Raw genomic sequence first — 6,000 nt, forward strand, 5'->3', positions numbered from 1 at the left:
CCAAGCGGGCTCTTTCCCTGTTATGTAGCCAATCCATAGATATTTAGGTCAGAAGGGACCATTATGATCTAGTCTGACCTCCTGCACAACGCAGGCCACAGAATTTCACCCACCACTCCTACAAAAAAAAAAAACCCTCACACCTATATCTGTGCTATTGAAGTCCTCAAATTGTAGTTTAAAGACTTCAAGGAGCAGAGAATCCTCCAGCAAGTGACCTGTGCCCCATGCTGCAGAGGAAGGTGAAAAACCTCCAGGGCCTTCCAATCTGCCCTGGAGGAAAATTCCTTCCCGACCCCAAATATGGCGATCAGCTAAACCCTGAGCATATGGGCAAGATTCATCAGCCAGATACTACAGAAAATTCTTTCCTGGGTAACTCAGATCTTACCCCATCTAATAACCCATCACAGGCCATTGGGCCTATTTACCATGAATATTTAATTACCAAAACCATCTTATCCCATCATACCATTTCCTCCATAAACTTATCGAGTTTAATCTTAAAGCCAGATAGATCTTTTGCCCCCACTGCTTCCCTTGGAAGGCTATACCAAAACTTCACTCCTCTGATGGTTAGAAACCTTCGTCTAATTTCTAATCTAAATTTTCTAGTGGCCAGTTTATATCCATTTGTTCTTGTGTCCATATTGGTACTGAGTTTAAATAATTCCTCTCCGGTATTTATCCCTCTGATATATTTATAGAGAGCAATCATATCTCCCCTCAACCTTCTTTTAGTTAGGCTAAACAAGCCAAGCTCCCTGAGTCTCCTTTCATAAGACAAGTTTTCCATTCCTCGGATCATCCTAGTAGCCCTTCTCTGTACCTGTATGTATGTTAGACGCTTGGTGGTGGCAGCAATAAAGTCCAAGAGTAAAAGGTAAAATAGTTTGTACCTTGGGGAAGTTTTAACCTAAGCTGGTAAAAATAAGCTTAGGGGGTTTTCATGCAGGTCCCCACATCTGTACCCTAGAGTTCAGAGTGGGGAAGGAACCTTGACGGGGCAAAAAAATCTAACTGGCTTCAAGATGGAGCTTGATAAATTTATGGAGGGGATGGTATGATGATTGCCTACAATAGCATGTAGCTGATCTGCAACTGCTAACAGTAAATATCTCCAATGGCTGGTGATGGAACACTACATAGAATTCTTTCCCAGGTGTTGGGTCTTGCCCACATGCTCATGGTCTAACTGATGGTCATATTTGGGGTTGGGAAGGAATTTTCACCCAGGTCAGATTGGCAGAGACCCTGGGGGTTTTTTCGCCTTCCTCTGCAACATGGGGCATGAGTCACTTGCAGGTTTAAACTAGTGTAAATGGTGGATTCTCTGTAACTTGAAGTCTTTAAATCAATGTTTGAGACTTCAGTAACTCAGCCAGAAGTTATAGGTCTTTTACACGACTGGGTGGATAAGCTTCTGTGGCCTATGATATGCAGGAGATCAGATTAGATCATCATGATGGTCCCTTATGGCCTTAAAATCTATAATCTTACAGGTTGCCCCTCCTTAGGAAAATTAAGCTAGATGTTGTGCAGTACTAACCTAAAAATCTTTTGAAGTATGACAGGGATAGGCCTCTGAAGCAGAGATACCAAATGGGACCCAAAAAATGGGAGAACAATTTATGTTAAAGGAGCCAGATTAGCACTTAAAATACTCAAATTGATAGTTTGCCTTTCATTTCTCACTGTGTAAAACATAGTTGTAATATCTTTATCACAATTCAGCTTCACATTCAAAACCAGAAACCTTTCTAAATTGGCTGCAAAGATCCAGCTGGAGAATAACAGTCTACATTGTGGCAAGTTTTCAAACCTTGGTTGCCATCATTAGGCCTCTAAGTGGTGTGACTTCCAGAAACACTTAACCTCCCCAAAGCCCGTTAAAGTTAATGGTAGTTTCAGGTGGTCAGCACATCTGGAAATACACACTCCTACATAAGTGCCTTAGGCATCCAAGTTTTAAAACTTTGCAGATGTTGGTTTTTTACTGCTATAATATATTTCCTGTTACACTGACCTAACGGAAACACAGAATTCTGTACCAGGCTAGTCTCCAAGTTTTGAATCCAGTTGCAATTCAACAGCTGTTTCTTCCAGTCTCAGCTTTTTTTCTGGGTACAATATAAGTTTGAGTATTACAATAGAGTTGAAGCTTTGAGGTCTTCCTTATGGGAAGCTTCGTACTGGATAGCCACAGTGATAAGCCTAGCCAACATACAAGAATCTACACTGTATAAATCAACTCTCAAAAAGTATTATTTGTAATGTAAAACTGGTTCTACTAGATAGACTTTAAATGATTGGCTGTTATTCCTTTAGCTTTCTGGAATAAGGTGATTACCAGGTGCAATCAGGAATAAATTTGCATGAAGATTATTGAATGGTTGAAGGACCCAGTTTTCCTTCCTCTGTTGCATCTGGGTAGTGTGACTTAATGGTAGAAGCAGGATACTTTCCTGATATAGTAATTCCTGTGAAGACAGACAGACAATCTGCATACATTTTTGTCATGTAAAATAAATATAGTAGGGAAAATACAAAAACACTTCTATGTTAACAAATATACATTGTGGCATTACACTCCATATTCTTTATGGAAATATGCTTATAATATGGATATAACATAACTGATATATTATGCAAGATGGGTCTTGTAAAGTATCATTGGAAAGACTATGATTTACTGAATGTGATTATCCAATTTGTATGCATGTATCATTTCTGTATCTAATGTTACGAATATGGACTACATTACAATTACAACTGGGTGTATATTGGGAAGACACCCACGAGATGATCAGCCATCACATTTGATGGATCATCAGGAAGGAACAACAAGACTATGAAGATACTAATCTCTGTCCCTTCTGGAAGGTGTCTGGGGACCTAACTGTGACACTACTAGGTCAGGTGGTCTTGTCAACTGATACTTCTTGTAACTTTCCATTGAAAGGGAAGGGGAGTCAAGTTTGGGAAACAAAGGATTCCCGCCTCATCTAAATCTAATTTAAGGGTGGGGAGGAAGGCAAATGGGGGGACTCCTCTCCATGGCCTGCCTGCCTGCCCAAGAAAAAAGACTGCTAAAGACACCTGAAGGGAAGGCAAAGGGGGAGTCCAGACTGAGACAGGGATCCAGTCTGAAAAGAAATATAACTGGAACTCTAAACCACAGAGACTTTGCAACCTGCCTAAAATAACATTTAGGGTAAAATTGCATTTTGTAACCTGTTTAAGTATATTGAGCTTAGCTTCCATATTTTGTTTTGTTTGCTCAGTAATCTGCTTTGTTCTGTCTGTTGTTGCTTTTATTCACATCAAATTCACTTTTTATAGTTTTGTTTATAATAATAACCCTGTGCGTACAATTAATAATTGGGAGCAGGGAAAGAGGCTGTGCATACCTTCCTCCATATTGAGGGAGGAGGCAGATTTCATAATATAGCTTTGGTTCTGCATCTCAAGGAAAGTGGACACCAGAGTGCTGAGGGCAAGTCCCTTACACTGAGCCTTCCCAGAACTGATCTCAGAGTCTGTTTTGTTCTGCAGTTGGGTATGGCCCTGCCTGTGCGTGTGCTGGAAGAGGCTTAACAGCTTGGCTCAGCAAGACAGGTAAAAGGGGTGCCCAGGCTGGCTTAACAAGCAGGCTCAGCATTATTTCAGCACATCAGGTGACACCTTAAGGGGTCCAAACCATCACATACATGTTTGGCAAATAAATTGTTAAATATTAATATTGTACTATAGACAATACGTGAAAACACCTGGATTTCTTGAAGTCTGATAAAGGTCTATCTAGCATATTTCTAAAAGTGGTTGAGCTATAGCAAAAATGCTCATTTAAAACAAACTTTCAAGAACAATCCAAAATAATAGAAAAATGCAAAATTATCTTCCATATGGCAATTGCTTCTCAGTTTACTGTTTTCTAATCTATATAATTTCTCAGGACATAACTAGTATAAAGAACTCCATTTGATGTCATACAATAAGAGTATAGTAAACAGGGTAAGAAGCAAATGAACTTGATTAAATAATTATGGATGCCATATGGCAAACTCATTTAATAAGTACAAGGAAACAAATATGTAAAAGTAAAATATTCAATCTAGTAATGAACAGCTTTCTAAGCAACACACACTCACCATTAACAAATGCTGCTTAAAAAGTTAATGTCTAACAATTACGATGAAAAGCTAAAGTGTTCTAATTCTGTTCCACTTTACTTTTCTCAAAATGTTATGAGCAGGTTTGGTGACCGTGTGCCAGAAAAAAACCAGGATTAACCCCATAATTACAGTGGTATTTCAGGGCTGATGTAGTTTGTGTCAGATTATTAGAAATAACCTTTTCTGAAAGTTTATAACTCAGCTATCACTTGCTTTGGACAGAGTTTTGGCATATGAAATCTCTGTCCAGGACTAACTTTTTATCACTTTTTTTTTCTTAAATTGCAAGATACTCCCTGAAAGCCAGTGTGGCTTCCATTCTGGGCATGGTGCTTCATACATGATTTGTACTCGGGCAAATTCAGGAGAACACAATCAAAACCTATGTGTAGTTTTTGTCAATCTTACTAATGCCTTTGATTTTTGTAAATCAAGATGGCCTGTGACCGTCCTCTGCAAGTTTGGTTGTCCCGATAAGTTTGTGAAAATTATTAAATCTTTTCAGGCAGGAATGGTGGTTCATGTCCTTGACCAAGGCTGCTTCTCAAGTCCCTTTGTCACCAGTATTGTATGGATAGTGGTGTGTTGAATCTACACTGTGTGAGAAGACAAAAGTTATGAAAACAATTATTCATGAATTACTTTCCATTTATGATGATACTTCATTGACCTATATACTCAGGGACATTCACCTTGACATTGCTTACAGATTGTTTTGCACATGCACCAAAATGTTTTGACTTAACAATCGGCCTAAAGAAGACCAAAGTCATGGTACATCCTCAATCAGGAAGTGGTGCAACCACTCTAGTTTTGTCCATCCACAATGTACCACTCAAGGTAGTGACAAATTGTGCTATGTAGGCAGTGTCATTTCATGAGATGCATGGTTTGATGACAACATTATGAAGCACCTTGGTGCAGCCAGGGATGTCTTTGGAAAACTTCAGCATCATCTCTGAGACAAATATGCTATCAGTCTGCAAACAAACAGATGTTTACTGTGATGTCAACAGCATCATGCTCCTCTACAGCTGCAAATCATGAATTACTTATCAATGCCACCTAAAATTCTTAGACCAGTTCCACTAAGATGTCTATGGTGGATAAGGAGAATTAAATGACCATATTTGATTCCAAACACCAAGGTTCTCAAGTGCTGCAGCATCACAGGCATTGAATCTTTTATAGTGAAGTGCAGCTCAGAAGGTGTGGTAGTGTGGTCTGTATGTCTGATGATAGAATACCGAAAGCTGTCTTCTACAGAGAATTGCAGGCTGGAACTTGTTTTAGAGGCAGACTAAGGAAACATTCCAAAGACTCAAAGCTAACCTCCAGTCTTGCAAAGTTGATGTCAACACCTAGGAGTCTAAGACCATGACAAGATCCGATGGCGGTAGCTCTGCCATCTCTAACTGAAAGACTTTGAGAGCTCATGGATTGCTGCTATCAAGGAGAGCTATGCAGGGCACAAAACTAAAAGCAGTGCACACTTATCTGCAATTATTTGTTTTTACCTGTGGCACTTGTGGATAGGGCTGGAGGGCTGAAATTGGTCTTGGGTCTCATCTCACGACCCACAATAAGTGACTGACTAGCTCATCCATTAAACTCAATAGGAGACTCCATCATCGTTAATTGTGCATTGGCTTCATCCTTATTCACACTTCTATAACTCAGAAGCTGCTTTAAGTGAAATCAATTGTATTTAATCATATGCAAGTGTGAATGCTTTGAATCTCTTTAAAAAAAAAAAGCACAAACATTCACATTAAATATCTAAAGAGGGATTAAATATGCAAGAGCTAAAGCAAAGAAATAATTT

The sequence above is a fragment of the Lepidochelys kempii genome, chromosome 1 (assembly GCF_965140265.1).
Source record: "Lepidochelys kempii isolate rLepKem1 chromosome 1, rLepKem1.hap2, whole genome shotgun sequence".
Classification (NCBI taxonomy): Eukaryota; Metazoa; Chordata; order Testudines; family Cheloniidae; genus Lepidochelys; species Lepidochelys kempii.